The sequence below is a fragment of the Equus quagga genome, chromosome 12, assembly GCF_021613505.1.
Source record: "Equus quagga isolate Etosha38 chromosome 12, UCLA_HA_Equagga_1.0, whole genome shotgun sequence".
NCBI lineage: Eukaryota > Metazoa > Chordata > Mammalia > Perissodactyla > Equidae > Equus > Equus quagga.
The window spans coordinates 78,720,744-78,747,621 of NC_060278.1; positions in this window are offsets into that span (position 1 = coordinate 78,720,744).

Consider the following 26,878-nt stretch of genomic DNA (forward strand, 5'->3'; position numbering starts at 1 on the left):
ACCTCACTGGAGCTATGGCCATTCCTGAGGAGCACAGCCACTATGAAAACCATAACCTGACCTGAAGGAATGTGGAGAAAAATACCCCAACCTTTCTTCAGCATCAGCTAGAAGCTAGGAGGTGAAGGAAGTGACCCCAGCTTCCTGGACACAGAGCAGGGCAAGAAGGACAAAGGACACACTGAGAAAAATCAGCACGTATGTGGCTTTCCCAAGCGCACAGAGATTCTGCTGGTAGGGCCTGAGACAAGAACACAAGCATCCCAGTACAGAAGAGAGACCCCAGGAGACAGACAGACCAGAGTCTGTGGGGCCTTGAACAAGCTACTTCAGTTGCCTGGGCCTCGGTTTTTTCACCTCTAAAATGGGACAGTGGACTTAACCAGAAGACACTGCCACTCAAATACTTACAATTCTTAGCCTTCCCCAAGTGATACTATTCATACCATGCCTTGCTGCTGAAATTGGAATTGATTTCTCTCCTGTCTTCTTTTCTCTCTTTGACTATAAAATGCTTACGGGCATACTAACATGAAACAACAAAACAGCACCACAGCATGAAAGCTTCTAAGCAACCATTTGGCAGCCCAAGGAACAGAACGGGTGAGACAGAGAGAATTCCTGCTCAGGAGTGACTGCACAGCTGTGGGATCCTGCCATGGGCAGCAAAGCCCTGGCCTCAATGCTTAATGCAGAGCATGGGGGCTTCCAAGGGGTTCACTGGGCTGGCAATTCCTGCGGGGCTAATATGCAAATGGTGGAAGGATCTAGATGCATAAACACACATGCATGCATACAAACACATGCACATCCATCACCACACACTAAATCTATGCAACATTCCCAGACGTATTTTTAGAACGCTCAGTGTGTCACGTTGTCATTCATTAATACTACAAAACAGACACAGGTGGCAAGGAAGCCTTGGATGCAGTGCTGGAAGCTCAGGAAGTTCTTGTCTGTCTTTAACCACCAGGCAACTTACTTCATGTTGAATAAATTCAGAGAAATGGAAAAGGCTGGTAAAACTTTTATATGCAGTAGAATATAAAATATTCATATTCTAAAATGGAATTATTCATTACTGAGAATTCATGTAATGATATAAAATGATGACCCTGTGTCTGGAACACGGTCAGACACCCAGCCTTCCGGAATTAATCTTTTGCCATTTACTCTCCTTTCAAAGGCAGGATAATTGACATTTTTATGATCATTTTAGTTACTGAAAGAGGAACAGTTGAAAGACAGATGTCCAATGAACCAAATCATGTCTGTATGCAGATAAGCCCCCTTCCAGAGTATTCTGGCTCTCAAGCCCGCCAATGACCCCTTGGTCCACCTGAGGTCACCAGCAGGCAGCTTCCAAAGACAGAGGTGGCCTCCTGTATGTCTCTCTGCCTGAGGTTGCTCTGTGGCCACAGGACTGTGCTCGACCCATGTGCTAAGGTATTAATGCCACAGGAGCATCCCTTCCCTCGTGAGGGATGGGAGTTGGTAAAGAAATACTCAGGGTCTTGCCCCCCATTAGGACAGTTCTGAAGCATATGCCACACAGTCTGTCAGAGGGTCCCTGATGGGATTAAACCTCAGTTGCTCATAAGGGGAACCACTCATCAACCCACCCTTTCTTGGCCTTCCTTCCTTCCTTTTCTCACCTCACTTCGCCACCATGCTTCCTGGAATTACCTCCCAATAAATGGCCTGCCTCCAAATCTTTGCCCAAGGGCTGCTTTTGGGGAACCCAAACTAATATAATGCCTTTGTGCAAACCAAAAAAAGATATGTCTTCCTCTAGGCTGACTCACAGCATGTTGGGCAGAACACAGGCTGGGTTCCAACACCCTCACCTCTCCCCGTGCCCCTTGTGCAGTGAACAACCTACACTACTGTACACAGATGCTCTCTGTGCATAGACCTCACTGGGTTACTGTAAAAATTAAATAAGATACACATGTGAAAATGTGTGACGCATAGTAGGTGTGCTACATGTAGTAGTTTCCTTCCTTTACTTTTGACATTTTCATGCTATTTTTCTCAATATTTCTGTATTACTTTCTAGCTTTCTCTTTGTCCCTGTCCTTTAGGTGCTACAGCAAATGTCCTCCTACTGTTTTTTTCTTGGGGGGTGGGGGGTTGTCTAGTTTTAAAAGATCACATGTCAAAAATAAGAAAAGAAACAAGAGAAAGCTCAGGTCTTCGCATTCTCTTTCTAGCATCCAAGCATGACAAGGCAAAACTTGCTTGTGGCTGGGTTGAAGGTGGTCTGAAAAGGGGTTCAAAGGTCCACTGGGAATGGTAAAGAATAAGCTGCGGAGAGAAAATGTTGCCTTGAGCCCAAGGCAGTTCCTTTAGGATCGCCCTGAGAGCCGACCCTCCCTGTAATGAAGGCAGGAGAGATCATCCCAGGACACGCAGCTCTGCCTACTCGGCCACTGGCTCGCCTACTCCACCTGAACTGATTCATTAATTCAGTGAAACAAATGGTTTGACTAATATTTTTTTCCTTGAATCAACCACTTATTTGGGCATATTGCAAACACAGGCTTTCTGTGCAATAAGATCAGGTAATGTCAGCCTGGCCCTGGCAGACACTTGCAGTCTGGGTGCAAAGCACATTTTGAGAGTAAAGGGAAAAAGGTAATTTAAAGTTTATTACTGTTTTGGAAAAAAAAAAAAAGAGAGAGAGAATTAAGCATTTATTTGAGCTTGAGAAGGGAAGTCTCCTTTGCCTAGGAGTGGGTAACATCAACCTGAAATGTGTGGTTATTTGTGTGTCTGTACAAAACTGAGAACGATCTGAATGCCCGGTGCTGGGATGACGAAGCACAGGTTCGCTTTTCATCTACTCGTTAAAGCGTGTGGTTAACAGACTTATCTGCTTGGGTTCTGTCCCTACCAGGATCGCCTGACATGGATTCTAAAAAGCAAAAGGGCAGTAGCTGGATGTGATCGTTAGCTGGGTACCACACTCTGTGCAGAAGGGAGAACCCGAAAGTGGCCTCTGCTGTGGTGCCGCGGAGCCTCCGGGGGTGGCATTACTGAACTCCAGCAGTGCCTGAGCTGTGACGCCGACGAGCGTGTTCTTCTGAGGATGGGTGATTGATGTGCGAGAGCTCCGAGGCCCAGGAGTAAATGAGTCAGCAGCAGGGAGCAGGAGCAATGAAACAGGGGTATTCTCTGGAATTCTTGCTTATTTTGGGACAGTATGATGCTCTTCTCAGAGGAAGCAAATAAAGTGTTAGTGGAGGGAGTTGGGCTTATGTAACTCATTTCTAAAACAAGTGGGCGACGTCACTGAAGGAATCAACACCTTCATTAAAGAAGGTGAACAGAATTGAGGTAAACACAGCTGGCCTCCTTTCAATGTAGACTGATACTATTCTTAGCTCTACCACTAATTAGCTGTGTGAATTTAGGCAAGCATTCTGGGCCTCGGTTTCCTCAAATATAAAGTGATGGGGCTGTCCTTGGCAATGTTCCAGGTACTTACCAGCTCTGACATCCCTCAATTCTATTGAATATTAATAAGAAGAGCAATTTTAGTGATACTTGCAATGACAATAGTAGCTAATATTTATTAAAAGCCTTCTGTGTGTCAGGAACCGTGCTAGATGCTTTAAAAACATTATATCAAAACACATGATCTCATCATTTCCTCCAAACAACCTTATGAGGTAGGAAACACTATTATTCTGATTTTGCAAATAGGGAATCTGAGACTCCAAGAGGTTAAGGTCCTTGGACAAAGTCATGGACAACTAGTAGATACTTGATTGGGTCAGGATCCCAGCAGAAAAGAGATGAGATGTTCAAAAGGATCTAACTGAGAACCATTTAACAAAGGGGCTCTTTTTGGAGGTGTGGGCAGAGCTAAAGGAACCAACAGGGTATGGCCAGGCACTGGGACTGGCAACAGTAGGGAGCTGAAGGGAGGAAATGGATGTCACTGGAGCCTGATAAGGCAGGAGCAGAGAAGAGGGGTCCCCTGGCAGGAGCTGTGGCCACTGAGAAGCACAGCCACCACCAGTACCACAGAGAAGCTGGGAAGAAGAGAGAGGAATAGTCCAACCTCTCTCTCTTCTTGCCTTCCTACATCCTGCTAGACGCTCCCACTGCCTTAACCCAACCAAAGCCAGAGGGTGAAGGAGCCTGAGAGTGCAGTCCATGGGGATCAGGCCCCTGATGTAGGTGCAGGGAAGAAAAGAAGAGAGAATGGGTCTGGGGATCAAAGGGAGAAGCAGCAGAGAGAGGATTACAGCATAGCAGTTGCTGAGTCCAAGACCTCGAACTTTCTCACTGGGTCCAGCTGGGTGATAGATGAAAAAGAAGCAACAGTGCATATTCTAGACAATAATAGGATCATTGGAGCTTGAGGAGACCTAAATTCATGGCCACTGCCCAGGTGGCCCTGCTTGTCAATGTTAATGGCATCATATCAACTCATACCATAGTAGACTGACTGCATTTGAGAGTTTCCCCTGGAGGCATATTAGTGGGTTACTAACATTACAGGACTGGGCATGCGGGGGGTGGAGAGACACTACTTATAAGTCTTTTCATAAATAACGTAATAATGTTCAAATTTGGAATTTAAGTTCCCAGAAAGAAGGAGGCTCAGATATCCACAAACACATGGAAATGTACTCTTTACTACTGTTTGCATGGAATCGTATGTGCCTCCGACCCACCACTCACCCATATCTCTTTCCCTTCCATCCACCACACTCCGGACCCTGTGGCACATCACTATCAGCCTGTTTCTGTGCTGTCGTCTTTCGCCCGCAGAGACTTCTCCTTCCTTCACTTGATGAAACCAGATTTCTTCTCCAGAAAATGGATCAAAGTTCACCTCTCCTCTGTGAAGCCTTCCTCACCTCCCTGTTCACTCTCTTATCTACATTTCTTTGCACTAACTTCTATTGCAGCACTTATCGTTATGTTGTAAAGATTTCTGTTTGCTTCTGCGCTGGACTGTGAACCCGTAAGAGAGCATGTTAGTTAAAAACAAAAAAGGAGTAACACTAGCCAACATTTATTTAGCATTTACTATATACATCAGGCACATGTATCACCTCAGTTAAGCCCCACAACCACCCTGGGAGATAGGTACGATTTTTATTGTCATTTTATAAATGAAGAAATAGGCCTAGAAAGATTAACTTGCCTGAAAAGTCACATGATTATACATGAACTTACAGATGTTTCCGGAAGTCATGTAAGTCTGGAATCCCTCTCAAAAAACACACTATGACCCATTTCCTACAAAAACATAGGAAGTGAAAGGAATTTAACTCTACGAGCAACGTTTATTTATTTTGACACATACATTATTTTTTTTAAGAAAATATAATAAAAATGTTAACGTTTATTAATTCTGGAGTCTTATTCTATGGGTGTTTGTTATATTAGTCTCTGTATTTTTCTGAATTAAAAAGTTTCCCAAATTGAACAGAAGCACAGAATACTTACATGGTGTTCTACATGTAGTAGATAGGAAATAAATATTTATCAGTAATGATGACAATGAGAAGGCAAGCTATTAACATGCACAAAAAATTAACACAAAGCAAGTGAAAATTCAGACAATAAAAGCTACATGAATTTCAAAGAGCTGTTATAGAATATGAAAGGATGTCTAGTATCTGAAGTAAATCTTAAACGAAGTTCTCAGAATACCAAAAAACAAAAAAAAAAGCTGCACCTGGCTCTTGAAAAATATTCACTGATTAAATCACAATTCCATGAAAAATCCACAGTTGTTCAATTGAAAATCATTAAACATGATATAACCGTGTATTGATTATTTCATGACAAAAAGAAATAGTAACAACAACCACACCAAATCACACGCACAGTAGGTTGCTGGTAGCTTCTACCTAGTCCTGAAATCTTTAGGTGGCCACACTCCCTTGAATCTGATTTCACTCTTATTTTGTAAGAGAATGTGTGTGTCTCTGACTTAGTAAACAAACACAGGGTGAAAACCGAAGTAGAAATTCTAGATATCAAAAACAAGCAAGATTTGGCTCCAAACTGCAATGAAATTGCAACATTCTTACCAAGTGTATATGAAAGCTGATTTGCAGGTCCCACCCCACTACGTGCACATAAAGAGTGGAAAGACTGCCACCCTCACCTTGCATTCTGTCCCTATGATGCCCCTGGTCTTCAAAAGGAATAAAAGGGAGGTTTGCTTCTGGTTTTAGACTGGGCAAGTTACATATGGGTTGACCTAAGTGAAAAATAGCCATTTAGAATATTTGTACACATTTTGCAGTTTACCATATATGAGTGGGACAGAAACGTGAGTAGAGGGAAATGAGAAGGGTAACGAAGTAGTATTTAATAGTCTCTTAAGAATCTCTGTCTCAGGATTCTTTGCATTCTATCTCCTCATTGGATCTCCCAACCCATTCCCTTGGAGAGCCAAGGTTATTACATATTTATAAAAAGCTTTTCAGGTAGTTTTGATCTTCCACCAATATCCCCCACTCCCAACGGGAACTGCCACTGAAATCCATTCTCCATAAGCCTACCAGAGTTACCTTTACATATCACTCAACGAACAGGAAATTTTCCACGAAATTTTCCTTGCCCAACTCCTCTGAAGGTTCCAAAGATCAATCCTTCACAATTTGGGTTCTGCCCACATTTCAATCTTCATCTTCCAAAAACTCCACCACTCTATCCATAGCTAACTATGAGGTCCCTGGATGCCCCTACAGGGAGATTTAGCATTCTTAGTAACAACAACAAAAGCAACAATCTTTTGAAGAAATTTGAGGTTTAACTTTTCAAAACAAAGCATCAAATCCAGTTGTTAAAGGTCAATCAGAAATGTGACTCATTCTTACTTTATGGTTTAACACTGATTGATATCACATTACATTTGGGAGGGGCTTCATACCATGGTCCTATCACTCCTTAGGTCCTCCAAGGGTCTTACTCCAGTCTTAACTCAAACGTATCAGGTTCTTTCCCACCTACAACCCTTTTCAGATCCTTCTCCCTCTGTCTGAAACATTCTCCCAGCCCCACAAGCAGGTACTCTGTGTCTACCGGGCCTGTGCTTACATTTCTTTGAAGACAGCTTAAATATCCCTGCTGCTTTGAAGCCTCCAGCCCCCTCCCATGAAATCACTGTCATGGCTAACACTTACGACCACCTACTATGTACTGGGCACTGTTCAAAACGCTTTGCATAAATTTCTCATTTAATCCTCAAACATTTTTGGGTGATGCTATTATTATTTCATATATTATTATGAAACACTTGAGGCTCAGAGAGCTTAAGTAGTTTGTTCAAAGCCACACAGCTAGCAAGCGATAGAGCCAGAGACAAACAGGGCGTGTCTGTCTCCACTACAGTTGGCCTCCTGGCCTCTGCCCCTTGGTGGCAGCTCTCATCTCACTTTGTCATGACCTCACTGGTTCACCTCTCTATCCATCTGTCTGTCTCTCTGTCCCACTAGATTGTAAGCTTCTTGGGTGCAGGCCCCACTGACAATACACTGTTAGTGTTCCAGCTCAGGGATCCTGAAAGCTACCTGGAGGAAAGACGGGAAAGGAAAAAAGAGTTCCTCCAATAACCCTGGAACCATTTGTCAGACCGTGGGCTGACGTTTTCCAGGGCTCTTCATATTTTCCATGGTAGCCTAACCCAGTTTCCCACTTTTCCTCATTAGTGTTCAATTCCACTGCAAGGAAACATCCTGACCCCACGCCTGAGCAGCCTGCGTGCGCTATGGTACATAAAAAAAGAAGCCTTACAAATAGCAAGTGTTTTGAAAACCCTTTACTATAGTCCCATTTCCCCTACCTACCTCCACCCAAAAAAAGCTGGAGTTATGAAACGCATGCTAAATATTGAGCCATTAAACTTAGGAATATTGAGAGAACTGTTTTCTTAAAAGCTTATTTTTTTCAGCTCTCCTTGTTTTGCCCTGAGTGTTTTTAGCAGTTCAAACAGGTTGGGTTGCCCACAAGGAGCAGGGCACAGGTTTTTTCCACCCCGTAGGTTGAGGTATTCATTCCCACTTTAAACCTCTCTAAATTTATGTGCCAGTATTTTCCAAGTAGATGTATTTGTAGGTATGTTCGGGATAGAGCTGGACATTCACAGTATTGACTGAGACTGGGAGATGACAGCTGGACAAATTCGAGGTTTCGAGCTTCATCCTCAGCCCGACCTTTGGCAGCAATGGAAATGTTTGCACTTTGCAAAGCTTGTCATTCTCTGTGTATGTGTGTGTGTGTGCACGCGCATGCATGTGTGTGTGTGTGTGTGTGAAAGACTTTGCTTTTCAGAAAATATAATAATATTATAATAATTGCTAGAATGGGTCAAGCACAAGTTTCTGGGCTCCTGGGCTCCTGCTGTCCACGGTTTTGGCTCTGAGAGAGATATCATGACATAGTATTATATTATGGTTGTAGCTCTATATGTCTCTTATGATATTTCTCTCTTTCCAATCCTCTCCCCTATGTCACCACCACTTTTGTGACCTAGCATGCATTTACAATTTTTTCTTTCCTGGGGGGGGGGGGGGTGTCAGGTTTACTGAAGTATAATTTATTTACCTTTTTTAGTGTACAATTCCATGAATTTTGACAAATGCCTGTAGTCATGTAACCATTGCTATAATCAAGATAAAGAACAGTTCTCTCACCCAAAACACTCCTCGTGCTGCTCCTTGGGAGTGAACTTCCCTAATCCCCAGGTCCTGGCAACCACTGATCTGTTTTCTGTCTTATAATTTTGCTTTTTCTAGAATATCAAATAAATTGAATTATACAGTGTGTAGCCTTTTGCGTCTGGCTCCTTTCGTGTAATATAACGTATTAGAGACTCACCCACGCTGTTGCATGTATCAGTAGTCCGTTATTTTTTTTTTTCTTCTGAATAGTATCCTACTGATTGGATGCACCACAGTACATTATTAGTATACCAATTATTCATTCACCAGCTGATTGTTTCTAGCTTTTAGCAATTGTGAGTAAAGCTGCTAGAGACAGTTACATTTGGCTTTTGTGTGAAACTAAGTTTTCATTTCTTTCAGATAAATACCCAGGAGTGGGATTTCTGGGTCATACGGTAAGTGTACGAATATATAAGAAATTATAAGAAACTGCCAAATATTTTCCAAATTAATCCACCATTTCTTCACTCATCTAAACATTTCAAGAGACCTTAGCAGGGTTTCTGATCCTGTCCATTAATGCCAAAAGAAAGTCAATGACATGAGTATAAAATGGATCAGACAACTCATGATCCCAGTTCAGTGAACACAGGAATAATGTATGCACTATTACCATTTCCCAGGGCTTTCAGGCTGGCCTTTGTCATGGGATGATGCCTACAAGAGTTAACTTACCTCCCCTGGATGACTCTGTCCCCAGGTTGTGAATAAGTCATTCTGGCACATGGGAAGACCAGGCCTATTATTAACATCCATTTCCAGGAGGAGCTGGTGAGGCCTGGGGAGCTGAAGAATGCCCTGGAATTTAGATGTTCTAGCACCTAATTCCTACTGTGACAGTGACTCACTGGGTGATTCTGGTACATCCACTTGATGCTCCAGACTCAGTTTCCTAAAGTCTGAGATAAGATTGCCCTGCTGACTCAATTCATTGCTTGGGATAAAGTTGGTTACAAATAAGAAGAGTGTCATACAGGGGCGTTGAAGCTCTGAGTTTCATGTCATCATAGGCCTGGGCACCCTTCTTCCCCAGAATGATAAAGCTTATTGTTATACCATTCCCTAGATGGAGACTCTCTCATAAAGAGAGGTCACATGGTTGGTCCTATGAGACACAGTGAGTCAGAGTTGTTTAAAGAGTCCCCAGGACTCTTCACAATCTTTCTGAAGGTATTCACTGACTCGCTGAATCCCTTCCTTCTAGAATAATTTTACAAGTTGAAAATATCGTTGGGCATATAACTTGGCCCTTCTCAAAGATGTTAATAGGTGAAGTCATCTCCAAATTGGCCTTCTTACCTTTAGTTGTCTATTTCCCCACAATCAGAATTCTTTAAGAAACTGGTCCAGGACGGCCTGTAGGCGATCAAACAAAAAAGAGATCCTGATATATCTATAGCAAACTCTACGTAACCATACTCTCTTGAGTGCTTTACCATTGCTGTGCACACCAGCTTGACTTCCCATGGCCAACACCTGCATCTCTGTCATGGGACTGCCCTTGGGCTGCCAGAACCCACTTTGCCCTGCACACTGCCAACAGATGTGCTGTGAATTCAGGTTCTACTGGGGGCAGCCCTAACCAATGCCTGATGAGCACTGGAGTCTTTGGCTGGGATAATACTGAGGTGTGTGTTTTCAGAGTTCTCCATGGGTTTAAGCTTCAGTGACCTTTGTAGAAAGTGCCTTAATAATATACCCTTTATTGCCTGCCTGTTCTCCCCCATGTCAACCTCAGTACAAGTCCTTGTTCTGTCCAAATAAACTACTTGCCCTCAAATCCTTGCCCTGGCTCTGGTTCTGGGGGAATCCAAACTAAGACGGTCATCAACATTTGATATTTACATACATGCATATGCATTTTGTGCTGAGGAAGGATCTGTAGTCTTTCTCAGACTCTAAAAGGAGTCTGTGACTCTTCTCAAATGATTAGGAACACTGCTAACACATTCTTTTACTTTTTTGAAAATCCCCTCTCCCTTTCTCCTTGCACTTCACTTCTCCCACAAACCTTTCAAGTATTAGCCCCTTGCTATTAAGCCAATCTATAAGAGAGAATCTTAAATTTATCCACATTAATATTTAACTGACAACAACTAATGGCAAATAATTACCAGGGACATTTGACTTGAAGTTTTATTGAAGCACAAAATAGAAGAAATAGATTTTGTATCTATAAGGAATCCAAATAATTCTGAATACCTTAGAGGAAAATTTTAGTCAAAGCAGTAAGGGAAAAGAGTCGGGTCAATTGTTGAGCATTCTGCTAATAAAACATTGCTTAATACATTTTCCTCACATACACGAGGCTCTGACGGTTGAATTTATATATGAACACATAGTCTCATATACACACCAAAGACAATTATAAATCTTATAAGCATATAGGACAGACACAATTGCTTTTAACTGTCTATAAAAGTCAAGGTGTGTACCTTTCTAGAAAAGGTTAGCAGCTAGGGGATGTCATTCAAGTCTTTTTACTTGCTGACTTATGACCTGTGATTCTTTTAGTGGTTCTTCGTCCTCAAGTTACTTCTAATGTACTAACCGCACACACATACACTGCTCTCAAATCAAATGCATAATATTCTTTCACATCCAGGATCAACATCAAGGAGTATCAAACACAGCGGCTGACAGTCCAAGGCTTCCTTTTTGCTTTCAAGGAGCTGCCAAAACATACAAAATGAAACACTCCGATTCACAGCAGGGCTCTTTGTCAGTTTACCCGATCTGAAATTCAACACTATCATAACTCCTAAAATTCTCACTTACTTGCCTTAGGAAAAGGAAAAAAAGTCATTGTCCCCAGCAGAGGACTACCGTCTGTTTGACAAAGCTTGCGTTTGATCTTCATGTGTCTACTCTACCCAACAAACACAGATCAAATCCTGCTTCTGTGACATGGGGAAGAAAAACAGCCTTGTGACTTACTACAGAAAAGGTATGAATGTGACCATTGCAATGTGAGTATTGTCAGACTGAACCACTGCCTTGTGAATAGAATCCAGTCATTGTAAAGTAGCAGGAGGTATGTGCACCTATCATTTCCACCATCTGCAAAGGGAGAGATGTCTATACCTAATCACATCCACTTCCTTCAAGCACAACTGACAATCAGGAATCCCGTGGCAAGCTAAATACAAGTACAGTTTAAGCTGAATGAGTTAGAATTGCCCATATGCTCCCTGGAAGCCATGTGGATGCTCAGAAGGAAATGTCCATTCTGAGAGGGCCACCTTGGGATTTACAAACATGGGGAATTCACTTGGATAAAATTTTAGCTACAAAACAAGGCTTGGTAAAATTCCCCAGCCAACTAAATAGGATTTTGTGCCAACTTGGATGCAGTTCTTGTGGTTCTGAACAAAGAGCTGAAGTAAATTGTAGGAGTTGGGAGTTCATAAAAATGCAGAACTTTTTTTTATTAACCTCACTTATTCATAAAATTTCTCTCTCTCTCTTTCTCCTTCTCTCATTCATGCCTCTTCCTTTCCTCTTATACTCTCTATCTCCACTTTTTATTGAAGTACAAAACGAACACAGAAAAGGATGACATCTTGATTAATTTTCACAAAGTGAACATAGTTGTATAACCAGCTTCCAGGTTAAGACCAAAAGATTACCCCCTTGTGTCCCCTTCTAGTCACTACTTCTTCCACTAACCGTAACTACTCTCCAGACTTCTAACTCCACAGATTTGTTTTGCCAGTTTTTAAACTTTACACAAATGGAGTCATACAGATGGACTCCTTTGTGTTGGCTTGTCGTTGTTGTTGTTTGCAACATTCATCCATGTTATCCAAGTTCTAATTTGTTCACTCTTGTTGCTGTATAATATTCCCTGGTATGCCTGTACCACAATTTATCTATGCCTTCTACTATTAATAGGTATGTGAGTGATTTCTAGTCTTTGGCTATTACAAACAGTGCTACCATAAGCTTCTTAAACAAGTCTTTTGATGATCACACACACCCATCTCTTTAGTATACATACTCAGGAATAGAATTGCTGAGTCACATGGTATGTCCAGCTTCAGTAGCTACAGCCAGGGAGTCTTCCAAAGAGCTTGTATATTTGGTGTTTTTCATCTTTACATGTTAGCTGTTCTGGTGTGTGCATTCTTCTACTTTTAGCAAGTGTTTTGTTTGTTTGTTTTTGAGAATATAGCATGTTCCAAAGCAAATCCTAAGCACTGGGACAGGCACAAAAACCAGACCCTAATCTTAAAAATTTGTCTGATAAGAGAGACAGAGAAAGAAATCCTCACATAGAATTTACAATAGTGAGAGATGTAATTAAGGCAAATATCAAACGCAGCAGATGCATCAAGGGGGACTCAACCAGCTCCTCAGAGGAGGTGATAAAGAGTCTATGAGCTGGTGCGAGAAGGACAAGTAGAACCCAGAGAAGATGAAGAAGCAGAGAGAGAAAGAATCAAGATGTGTTTAGCGCCCAGCAAAAGGCTATGGATAGCTGGAGCACTGTGCTCTTGTCAGGGGACAATGGGAAAAGTGTGCTGGGGAGAAGAGCGTGATTGCTACAACAGGGAGCTAAGAATTTGTTCACGAGATCTTCATGAGGCCAGAGAGGCTTTTAAAAAGGGTAGTAACCTAATCAGATTTTTAAAATAAAATATTGGCAACCATACAGAGTCTGCAAGGGTAGAGGGGATATTGGTGGCATTTATATTAAACTTGCTGTAAGGTTAAGAGTGAAGGCTCTGCCATCTATGACTGGGTTCAAATCTTGCCCCCAGGATTGACTGACGGTGTGATGCTGGGCAATTCAGGTTCGATTTTGTCAAGTGTACAGTAATAGTTCCAACACCTCCTACTTCCTGGAGCAGTTGTGAGGGAGATTAGCCAAGCAAAGGCCTCCGCTGCAGTCTGGCAAAACAGAAGCACTCTAAAGGTGCTAATTACCAGGTTAAACAAGGAGATAAAAAAAGAACCAGACTGATGACTTATGCCTTTCCTGTGGAACATCATGGGTGTTTTATGTACAATGTGAAAAGGTGATAAAGTTGATACGTTTGAAAATATTCTCTGATTCTAATTATGCATTCATGTGTTCAACAAACAGGTATCATGGGTGTTTTATGTACAATGTGAAAGGTAAAAAAGTTGATGTTTTGCAAACATTCTAATTACACATTCATGTATTCAACAAATAGGCCTTAAGGCTCTCAAGGAGGTAAGCCCTATGCCAGATGCTCTACATACTAAAGGAAATCGGACTGCTCTTCCTCTGGGAACATAAGTACTCAGTGTGAATAAGCATAGAAGAAGCACTCGATCCTTTCTGGATGGCCAAGAGGGATGACGGAGATAATAAGTAGATGGAGTTTTGAAGGGCAAGCTGGACAAAGGGAATGTGTGGGGATAGCAGAGGATAGGGGACAACATGACATGCAAAGAGAACAGAATTTATTTGAAGTAGAGATAAAAAGAGGCTCTCTGAAGCCACTGATTCTGGTTATACTATGCTAATAATATGATAATAATCTGCTACTTCATTCAATAAATCTTTATTGAATGATGACTTTGTGCCAGGAAGTGTTTCAAGTACTGAGGATATAGCCATTTATCTAAGACGTCCTGCCATCTTGGAATTTATGTTCTGCTTTTTGAAAGAGACAACAAACAAATAAGGGAGTAAATAAATAAGAAAATGACAGATAGTATCAGACGCTGGAAAGGAAATAGAACAGGTGATGTGATGACATAAATGGTTTAGATAGGAGGGATGGGGATGAGAAAGTATCTCCAAAGAGGTGAGATTGGAGCTGTGGTTTCAAAAGATTGGGGACAGAACATTCCAAGGAGAAGGAATTATAAACCCAAGCCCTCAAGGTGAGATTGAGCTGGAGGGACTGAGTATAACATAAGGACCAGGTCATACAGAATCTGGAGGGCAACGTCAGGCGCGGATTTTATTCTAACCACGGTGGGAAGTCTTTGAGTGAAATGGATGCAGGAAGATTAAGCAGAGAAATGGCATGGCCAAAAAGCATACTGGTGGCAAGTGAGGTCAGAGCAGGGCATCAGAGAAGAAAAGACTGTCCACTAGCTTGAAGAGCCCTTCACGGGGAAGTCCAGGGTCCCTCTTTCACGTCAGAGTCTAGACATAAATAACAACTATGTAGCCTCCAATTTATTTAGTCACAGGAGAGGGAGACCCATTTTTATCTTGGAAGATACCAGACCCTTCTGAAAACCTCCTAGGAATGTGTTGGTTTGAATCCCTGAAAAAAATGTATCCAATCAAAAATATCTGTTGCTACTTCCCTGTCAGCCTCCAGGTGGGAGCCGATGGCTCTATTTTTTTTTTTTTTTAAGATTTTATTTTTTCCTTTTTCTCCCCAAAGCCCCCCGGTACATAGTTGAGTATTCTTCGTTGTGGGTTCTTCTAGTTGTGGCATGTGGGACGCTGCCTCAGCGTGGTCTGATGAGCGGTGCCATGTCCGCGCCCAGGATTCGAACTGACGAAACACTGGGCCGCCTGCAGCGGAGCGCGCGAACTTAACCACTCGGCCACGGGGCCAGCCCCGATGGCTCTATTTTTTTAATCAGTCCAAAAATAAATAAAAGAACATAAAATGTTAATCAAAAGTAAACAAAGGGATAGAATCAAAGGAACCAGGCACGAACAGTGACTTTATGGCCTTTGCTGTGGGGCCAGCAAGGGAATTTCAGATGAAATTCCCCCTTCAGCCTCCAGGAAACGGTGACTTTGTTCAAGGGAAGCAGCGTCCCTGCCGTGTGGCTCTGTGTGGTCCACTGTGACAGGGGCTGGCTTGTTCTCATCCTGTTAGAACAGTGTCAGAATAAGTGACCCCCCTCCTGCCTCCTTGATTTCTCAGTAGAAAAGAGACATTCACATGAACCCTCCATAGGACAGGCCCCAGGAAGTGGGCATAAGAAGCAGAGCTTGGGAATAAGGGTTCGTTTGGAAGACAGAGGTATTTCATCCTGGCTGTCTCTAGCATTTACCCCACAGGTGAGTCAAAAGATTTCTGTTAGTAGAATCTCCAACTGTCCAGGAAAGTAAGCTTCAGAGGGATTGCCGGAGGATGGGAGTCACTGTAAAAAAGCGATGTGATCTTATTTCTTTGGATTTATCTTATGGACCTTTGACCACACAGAGGAAGTAAATAACTCCTCATTTGAAGATGTCTTAGAACACTGGTGTCACTGAAGATAAAATGAGGACCAACTATAATTTTGATCTGAAAATACACACATGTCTTCCTGCCTTGGGTGTTTCTAATACTCAGCAGTTGATCCGGCATATTGAATTAGTTACCAGCTATGAATGCACTATCTAGCAACATTATGCTGCCTGCCCTTTGTCCCTCCACCTAATTCTGGAAATCTGCCATTCACTGATCACTGAGGCTTGAAAAAATTTAAGTATTAAACAAAAGGTAGTTTTACTGAAAAAAAAATGATACAATAAATTCCAAAGCCAAAGATGACTAGATTCATAGAACATGCTCGCTGCTCAACTCCCCACTGACGTAGCTTAATAGTGTTTTAATTTATTCCTAAGAACCAAAGCTATGGAAACACCTATTAAAGTTTCTAAAATACAACCTGTTTTCAATATGAATGTTGATGCAGTTAAAGTTCTGTTTCTTCTCTGTGATGTTCTTATTCAAAAGAATGACTATTTTTCCTGATCTACCAAAACCTCAGGTCAGGGCTTCCACCCAAAGTAATCAGGGTCTTTTCTGTCTCAAACATTTTACCACTTTTTGTTTCGCGGAAGTGATGCATTCAGAGCTATGAAATATTTATCAACATAATAGCACTTGACAATTTTATCTGTAATGGTTAAAATTAGCTAATTCCTAGAGGAATAAATTCCATTCTCATTGCTCAGAAGGAAGCTTCTTTCGTTGATTTCAGTCGTGATGACAGTAACTGTAAATCTGATTTTGTGCTAAGAACATGGTTGTCCAAATCATTTATAAGTAACATCAACCTGGAGTTAGATGTGAAAGCAATACCTTACTACTTTCTTCGCTGCCTTCCAATTTCCTTTAACTTATGCCTCCCTACTTTTTAGCAATCCTGCATTTTTACTCTAATATTCTTTTAGATACCTTTTCATCTTATATTCAGAGATAATAGATCACCAGGCTGAATGTTATTGACATTAAATTAATAAGGGACCAGAAATGTGCTTTATCCAGAATCTATAGTAAGGTTGTCATGAAAACAGCTCAGAAATTCACTAGCCCTGCAGCCCCCCGGAATTTCTTAATAATATCCATTATTATGTCACTAAATCATTAGGCGAAGATTCTCCTCTCCATAGTCTTCACTTCCCATTTCTCTCCCCTATCCCCACCCTCCCAAAAAACCACCATGAAGAAAAACTAGATCTTTCTTTTTGTGAAGCTTCCCCTGTTGGCTAACAAATAACGATAGACCTGTAGGGTTTTGTTTGTTTGTTTTTAGGTAAGAAATAAACACACATCCTTTATATTTTTTCTCTTAGAATTTGTGTTTGATATGGTCAGTAAAACCTTCAAATTTGCTGGTTATTTAAAAAAAGTTTCTCAAACTGAAATGTTTTATTGATTAATTTGATGTCTCACAAAGAATATTATTGATAAATTTGATGTACCATATATAGGCCACACAGGACATTTGTTTATTTACATGCGCTTATTCATTTATACATTTATATGCTTAATCATCCTTAGAACTGAATCAATGTCTTGTTTTTACAATTTCTAGTGTGGAGGAAGTGTTTATAATTGAGACCATCTTATTGACTTCACTCATGATTTTAAATCAAGTTATTTATGCTCTTCCATGGGAAGTTTCCACGTCTATTGCTTTTAAGCATTGACTGAATTAAGCTATTCTTAATTCCTGGACAATCCTGCCTTGATTCATGTAAGCTTAAAGCATTAGCGTCAAGAAAATAATCTGTCCACCTTCACTTAACGCAAGCCTTTCATTTTATAATTGAGAAAAGTGAGAGGTGGGAAAGATAAATGATTTTCTTACAGTCTTTGTTAGTGATTCATTCTACATCTCATAAACACGGATTTAAAGTAACTTACAGATAGAAGACGAGAAAACAGAAAACAAATACCGTAGCATCTAAGCAGTGGCTCAGCTTGGCCACAAATATGCTTCTAGGTACGCAAGTGGCAAAAACAGAACACAACCTTCACAAAATCCAGGATGCCTCTGAGCTGCCATCAGATTAATTTACTTAGGTGAAGCTTTGAGGTCCTACAGAGAGCTAAGAACCATGCTTCAATCTGCTACATTCTTAATTAGAAAGCAAGCAGTTGACTTCCAACCTGGTTTCTTTCCTCCATGTTCCCGGTGAGTTATGGGAGAAAGATTATTTAAAATGAAACACCCCTCCCATTTCTTAGCATATCTTTTTCTTTGGAAATGACTGCTGTGTTACTCATTTGTCCTTCACGAAACTATCGCCTGTCTGGTTAGCACACACCTGCATCTCATCACTTCAACCACAGTCTGAGCTCTAAGGGAGCAGGGAACAACTTTAATGCGAACCGTCTTCCATGGTCACGGCAGAGCGTCCCACAAGTAGCACGTGTCAAAATGCTAAACATGGAGAAGGAGAAGGATGAAAAGAATGAGTAAAAAATATATCTGTGGACTCATCATCGGTCTATGGACCATTTGCTAAGGGTTGGTGGATTGTGCATTTGTGTTTAACCTAGAATGTTTCATGCCCTTAAAGGCCCATGAATAAAATAAACGCTTATTTCAAATGTCAAAACACAAAGAGAAAATACTTATTTTTAAGGGTAACGTCTAGTGGTATTTTTATTTTGCTTTGTTTCAAAATGTTTCAACAATCTTTTGAGCACTTACTCTATGCTGAGTGATTTGCATATACAGATATATTAATGACTAAAATCTTATAAGGCTTCATCCAATGCCCTCATCTGATCTGCTGCAACACTGCCCAGAGTTTCACAAAGCCCCTTCTTTGCCCTCTTACACCTTTCCCTCTGATGCTTCAAAATGTTCTCCATATTTTTCCTCTCCTTACTACTTCCTGTACCATTTCTGATATGACATTGCCAATTTTTATGCACCTTTGAGTGAGTTCTGATGAGAATATTTGGTAACTATATTGATGATTAAGGAGCCACATTTGCAGCATTGGTTTGATACCTAGAATCCCCTCAGTAAATGGCAATTAAGATGATGTCCTATTGAAATGAATGCCAATAGTTGTTCTATTGCAATTTAGAAAAAAACTAAAGGTTCACAACAGAAAATGTGTTGCATTGATAATTTGCTATTGGATAGTCTAACCCACAGCATTATAGTCACTGAAACATACTGAATACAACACAATGACCTAGACGTAGCAGAAGGCTAGGTAAATAATACCCTAGCTTCCTAAGGCAGATAATTAAAACCTCTTCTAAATAAATCAAACCTCTTCTAAAATCACTGAGGTATAAATGTATACTACCTACCAGGAAGGATCTTATAAACATACAGGTTACTATCTTGGGAAAATATATTATTTTAATTTTTTAAGATTCATGATACTGTATAGCTATCACCTGTAGAAAGAAACGAAATATATAATTAAAGTTTTTGAGGCTTACACATATACATACATACATTTTCTATCTAGGTATACACATATACATGTATGTATCATATTGTATCAATTTTCTATTGTCACAATATTTCTACATAACAAGTTACAATAAAACTCAATGGATTAAAACATGTCTACAGGGGCTAGCCCCGTGGCCGAGTGGTTAAGTTCATGTGCTCCGCTTCCGAGGCCCAGGGTTTCACCGGTTCAAATCCTGGGCACGGACATGGCACCACTCATCAGGCCATGCTGAGGCGGCATCCCACATACCATAACTAGAAGGACCCACAACTAAGAATACATAACTATGTACCAGGGTGTTTTGGGGAGAAAAAGGAAAAATAAAATCTTTAAAAAAAAAAAAAAACATGTCTACAGGCTGATGGAGTATTGGCTGATCTAGACTGCACTTGGCTGGGTAGTCCTTTTGGTCTCCCCTGGGTTATGGGGGTGGGGGGTGGCTCTGTTCCAGGTGACCCATCCTCCTCCTGGGAACTTCTGGGCTGGCCTGGCATCTTCTTCTCATGACGATGACAGAAGGGAAAGAGCAAGCAAACCCAAACACACTAGCACTTTTCAAGACCCTGCTTATGTCATAAATGCCACCAATCCCACTGGCCATGATATATCTCAAGAGTGGAAAACTCCAGGCATCCCACAATAGGAGGGCACTGAATATGTGGTAAAGAGCATGGATACAGAAAAGCGTAGAGAATTGGAACTAACAATGCAATTTATTATACATATATGTTTATGTATACAGATATCACCTCATTTACCTCCACAGACATCCATACTTTGTCTAAACATGATTGAAAGCTCACTCTTCTTTATCAATAATAAATGTGCTAGCTTCCTGAGTGATAATGTTAATAATAGCCATAATTTATTAGAAGTTTTACCAAGTATTAGACAGCATGCAAAGGGTTTTCCATTCATGACCTAATTTAATTTTTACCACTTAGAAATGTTAATTCTCACAACAGTGAAACGTAGGTAATATTAATTAATCTCATTTTAAAGACCAGAAACTGAGGATCAACCAGGTAACCTAGCCAGTATGTGGAAAGGTCTGGATTCAAATTCAGTTCTATATGCTTCCCAAGTGCGTGCTATTGTTTCTATGTACGTTACCTCATATTACACTGAAAGCCCTCTGCCACTGGTCCCAGCTACCCTTTCCAACACCACTCACCACTCCTTCCCTTCTTGCCCAGTAATTTCTAAACAGGTGCCACATTATAGTGTATCCTTTGTCCAAAGGTACTTCAAATTCTATCTTCTGATATCCCAGTGGGAAAAAGCTTTCTCACTTCTGGTCTACCCCAGCTATGATCTGTACCTATCCTGTAGACATCTCATCATATTCTCACTTAGGCTGAATGAACTATGCCAGCTGACAAGCTCTTTGAGAAAAGGAGACCAATCTTTATGTTTCTTTCTGGCATGTAAATTGCAATCAGTAATTTTTAAATAAATGTATTAATAGACATCAATTTTCTCCTTGCAAATTTGGGCTGAACACCAAACAGTTCATGGGGAAGATACCTATACTCAGAAGGTAATTTGTCTTGCACACAAGAGCCTTTCAGAATGGGAAGACAACTGCTGGAAAATTCTTTTGAAGAAGAAATTTCTTGCATATAAAGGGTGGTTTATAACCAAAGACCTAAGAAAAAGGGAAACAACGAGAGACAAAAAGGGTGAAGGAAAAGGAGGAGAGAGTCTACAGTGGGAGAAGAAAGTGAAGAAAAAAGGTAGTGACAAGTATTGGCAAAAGAAAGAGGAGGAGAAAGAAGAGGAGGAGAAAAAAAAGCAATCAAGTAGGGAGTAGGAAATTAGAAGAGAGATGACAGTCAGAGCAATACAGAACTAGGATGTTGAAAGTAAGTCATTTAGAGTTGATCCAGAGAAGGAAAAAGTGAGCAGTCTTATTATTTCAGTGTTTGGGTAGGTTTTCTAATTAATGCTAGAAACTTTACAGGTGTTATTAAGATCCTGATTGCAGTGAAGATTAACCCAAATCCGAAACTTTTGCCTAAGTGTAAATAGCTTTTGTTTAATATATTCCATTCCTTAAACACATTTTTTTCTTATCTGACTGAAAGAAGGAAGAACACCATTTAACAATCATTTTGCTATGAAATAACATATGGTATCTCATCTTTTCCAAGCTTCCTTGCCAGTGTCAGGAAGGATTCATGGTTTTTGAAAGATCATTAAACACTCCAGTACTGGCTAATCTGAAGTGTCTGGAGGCAGGATGTGTTCAAGCAGTCCACGAGAGGCCTCGTACAAAATTCAATGCATCTTGAGGATGGAGTGTCTTCTCTGGTCTCTGGTTGAAATTCCACACTCTCCAAGAGCGATAATCTCCTTCCTTCCTTGGTTGTTCCAATCTTCATACACTTGTGGGCAGGAACATTTCCCTTGGAACCTTCCAGGGTTTTCAGAGTCTTCCTGAATGTGTCCTAAGATGATCACTGAGAGTTAAGATGCTCAGAAGGCCAAAAGGATTTGATTTACTTATCAGCGCACCCAGGCCCAAAGGCATTCCCTTGGGTCTTGTAATTTTAGCGGGGCCACGTGGTCCTCTACCATAACAAGGTGCCAAATACAAAGATGGTATTCCAGGTGAGGCCTTACCAGGATCCCAATGAGCAAAACTGTTCCTTTCATAGTGTGTAAAATGGAGATTTTCTTCCTGCTGCTGAAGGCAAACCAAGCTGCTTTCCACTCAAATATCATGTTGCAAACCCCTATGAAATTTGCCCTCTGTCACGTCCCTCTAGATCTTTTCTTGGCCTCACTAATTTCCAGGTTCTGAACTCCCATGGAATATCTGTATTTCTCATTAATTTCCACAAATGTATTTCCCTTTTCTCTGAGTGGAATCTTGGCATCTTGAGGTCGGTCTAGACTTCTAACCTACAGTCCTTATGTAGGTTTCTGTGGTCTTGGAGGACGTTCTCCTTTGCCTCATTTCATTACTCTCAAGTAATGAACTTGGTCAAATGAGGCAGTGTGAAGTGGAGCTCAGTCAGCAGCATATGTTGGTCCTCATTCACTGGCTTGGCTTCCTACTGTTGATCACATCCTGAGTCATTTGTAGATGAACCAGCCTTTCTCCTGAAAAGTTACATCAGAGGCAATCCCTTGAAGCACTCATACTAATGGGCTCTGGTTTTGAATTCTGGTGTACCAGAAACAACATATTTATTGAACACTCTCAGCCCAGCTATTTCATTCAGGTGCCACATTCAGGTACAACATTCTGCCAACCAGAGTGGAAAGGCAGACATTACATTCCTTTCACAGCTTCAGCCTAGAAGAGAAGAATTTTTCCATCCCCTCATAAATCCATGAAACATCCCACTCTGTGGGTCTACTATAACCTCTCTTAGGACAAACTGGCTAAATGGAATTTCCTAAATGGTTCCATAAGCTGTTCGAGGATTGCAGGCAAAAAGGGCTCCATGGGCAAACAAGATGGGGAAAAATTTCTACTGTGCCTCTCTCCTAAAGAATGTATATACACATATTAAAGTTTCTAAGAAGATACGAAATATAGAAAACTGTTTTACTTTCTGTAAACCAAAGTTTTCTAAACTTATTTGATAATGACTCATTTTAATTTAATACCTATCAGATACACAGGACAAAGACTACTAATAAACGAGTCTCTAGGCTTTCCTATCTGGCTGCTCACCAATGAGGATTTTGGGTTTTACCATTCACTTTCTTACATTTCTCCACTCTCTGCAGTTGCCTAATATGCTCTTTTGGGCTTCTGTTATGTAGAAACAAGAGACAGGTAGAAAAATAGAAGGACAGGAAGCTCACAGGATAGAGATTTATGGATGCTTATATTTTCCAACGAGTGGCTGCACTGGAGTATTGCATCCCACACGCCCTTCATGCACATACACTGTGATTTCCAATGAGATGGGACCTATGTTCCCTTCCCTTGAATCTGGACAAGCTCTACTACTGCTATGACTGAAGAGTATTGCTGAAGTGATGTGATGTGTCTTCTGAAGCTGGCTCATCAAAATAATACAGCTTTCACCTGGCTCTCTCTCAGGATGCTTGCTAGCCTTCATACTATAAGAAAGCCCAGCCCCTTCAGAAAGGCTACATGTAGATTTTCTGGCCAACAGCACTAGCTAGGATCTCAGTTAAGAGCTAGTGCCAATCGCCAGACATGTAATGAGAAAGCCTGTGGATGATTCTAGGCCTGCTCTTTGAGCTTCCCTAGTTAACGGCAAGTCGAGCAGAGGTGAGCTATTCCCACAGAGCCCTGCCCCAATTACAGAATCATGAGCAAAGTAAGTGTTGCATTGTTTTAAGCCACTAAGTTTTAGGGTAATTTGTTATGCAGCCATAGTGACTGGAACAAGTTGAGAGCGCCCTGGAGTGAGGCAGATGGGTCAACGTGATTTAGCTTGGTTTTAGAGATATATTATGATGGTGATAATTACCAATCAATATGAAATGACTACTAACAAGAGAGCAATTCTTTCTTTTCTAGATCTTGGGGTGCCCACAAATACTGTTAGAATGCTGAGTTCCTTTTCTCTCATCAAGAAAAATCATTCAAACACTTACCACATTTCTTCTTGGGACACTGTTTATTCAGTAGTTTCACTAATTCCTGAGGGGCTGAGGGCTGAACCTTCAAGATTTCACATGACTGTCTCCCTGTCCTCTTCAGAATTAGCTATCATCTCCTGAGAGAAGCCCTGCTTCTCTCCTATCCAGGGATTTTCTGTTATACTCTTCATAGCATTCACCATTATAGGAATTACTTTACTGATTTGATGACTTGTTTATTGGTTGTCTCTTCCCACTAGAATAGAATTTTCTTTCTCGCTTAGTCACCACTGTATTTTCAATACAGTGCCTAGCTGGAGTAGGTGTTTGCTAAATGAATGGATAATATTGAAGGGTAATGGGAAGGTCCCTGTCCTGTAAGTCAGAAAACTGGCTTTTGGGGCTGCCTTGTAGCTCTATAGGTATAGAAGCAAGGCCCCTGTGCTCCATGCCACCCTCACAGGGAAGGCAGTGCAGCCATGACCTCCAAGAGCCCCACAGCACGACTCTATGGTTCAAGTGCGTGAGGATCTCACATGGCCTGAGGTTCAACTTTAGCAAATCTTTATACTATTTAAGCTGATTTTTCACCACAGAAATTGCATTCAATCATTTTAAGATCTAGGTTATAGTTTCATCTGATAAAGCCATTTGTTTTTAGAACATTTGGTCCTTGCAGACATACCTTTGTTCTCAGTCTTGTCTATTTGTTCCAGACGTTGTCCAAACAGACAAAATGGGGTAAATATGACTCGACTCCGTTCATGGTACTTTGTAACTCCTCTTCTCTCTCAAGAAAAGGCTTAAAGGTACAACAATATAATTTATTGGCCAAACTAGAACATTTTTGAGAGTAAAATGGAGTTGTGTTAATAATTACATACAGGAAAACAGGTCTAAATCAGGACTGTCCCAGGCAAACCTGAATGTTTGTTCACTCTTTATTTTCTAAAGCCCAGATGTTATCAAGGAAACAAAGACATATGTCCCTGTTAATTAAATTTTCAGCATTGGTAAAATGAAGAGCCACCAAGGTTTTGATAACGTCATCACGTTATCTGTTTTCCTTATTTTCACAATGGCTTTTTGATGCAAGTGACAATAGTCAGGGACTGGGCAGGAAAGAGAATTTCCCTGGAAAGTGTTTAACTGAAGAGAAATTAGTATGGGGCTGTGCACAGAGATGTGGTAGAGTTTTTTTCTTATTTACATAGATATATATGTGTAGATATTGTTTAATATATATTCACTGTACTACACATATATGTGTATATATAAATATATTTAAGTAATATACTTTTAATTAATAGACTTCACTTTTTTTTTTTGAGGAAGATTTGCCCTGAGCTAACCGCTGCCAATCCTCTTTTGCTGAGGAAGACTGGCCCTGAGCTAACATACATGCCCATCTTTCTCTAATTTATATGTGGGAGACCTACCACAGATGGCTTGCCAAGTGCTGCCATGTCGGCACCCGGGATCCGAACTGACGAACCCCGGGCCCCCGAAGCGGAACGTGCGCACTTAACTGCTGCGCCACTGGGCCAGCCCTGGACTTCACTTTTTAGATCAGTTTTAGGTTTACTGAAAACTTGAGATGAGAGTATAGAGTTTCCATAAAGCTCCTCTACCCACAGTTTCCCCTATTATTAACATCGTGCATTAGTGTGGTCCATTTGTTACAACTGATGAACCTATATATATTTTGTTGTTGTTTTGCTTTTTTTCAGGGAAGGATTCACCCTGAGCTAACATCTGTTGCCAATTTTCCTCTTTTTTTTTTCCTTCTCCCGAAAGCCCCAGTACGTGGTTGTATATCCTAGTTGTAAGTCCTTCTAGTTCTTCTATGTGAGCAGCCGCCACAGCATGGCAACTGAGAGACATGTGGTGTGGTTCCATGACCAGGAAACAAACCCAGGCTGCCGAAGCAGAGAGCATAGAACTTTAACCACTAGACCATCAGGGCTGGCCCCTGATGAACCAATGCTGATACATCATTATTAGCTAGAGTCCAAAGTTAACACTAGAGTTCACCCTTCGTGTTGTAGATTCTATGGTTTTTGACAAACACGTAATGACATGCACCCACCACTGCAGTATCATACATAATAGTTCCCTGCTCTAAAAATCACCTGTGCTCCACCTCTTCATCCCTCCTCTCTCTCCCCTACCTCTGGCAACCACTGATCTTCTTCCTGTCAGTATAGTTTGGCCTTTTCCAGAATGTCACATAATCAGCAGCACAGAATATGTAGCCTTATAAGATGGGTTTCTTTCACTAGCTAATATATATTTAAGTTTCCTCCATGTCTTCCCATGATTTGATAGCTCTTTTTTTTAATCATTGAATAATACTTCGTTGTCTGGATGTACCAGAGTTTGTTTACCCATTCACCCATAAAGGACATCTTGGTTATGTCCAATATTTGGCAATTAGGATTAAACCTGCTGTAACATTTGTGTGCAGGTTTTTGTGTGGACATCAGTTTTCAACTCACTTGAGTAAATACCTAGAAGCACAACTGCTGAATCATATGGTAAGATTATGTTTAACTTTGTAAGACACCGCCTGTCTTCCAGAGTGGCTGTACCACTTTGTATTCCCACCAGCAATGTGAGGGTTCCTGTTGCTCTATGAGATGTGGGTTGTTTTAATGGAAGCAACGAAAGATGTTGAGGAAGTCTGACACTAGCAACAGCTAGAAGCCGTTACCACTCCTAGACCCGAAGGGTAAAAGAAGGAAAGCAGAGTTGGCAGAGCCCAGGGAGAACCAGAACCATGCAGCAGCCATAATTATGGAGGCCTGGAGCCACCACCAGGAAACGGGTGCTAAGGCCACTTGGCGGCAGTGGAATAAGTATCCTGATGTCTTTCTCCTCCTAGAGGCTGTTCTCCTGCCAGTGCCTCCCATTAGCTGAGCCAGGTAGAAGCTAGAGAACAAGAGAATCCCCATGA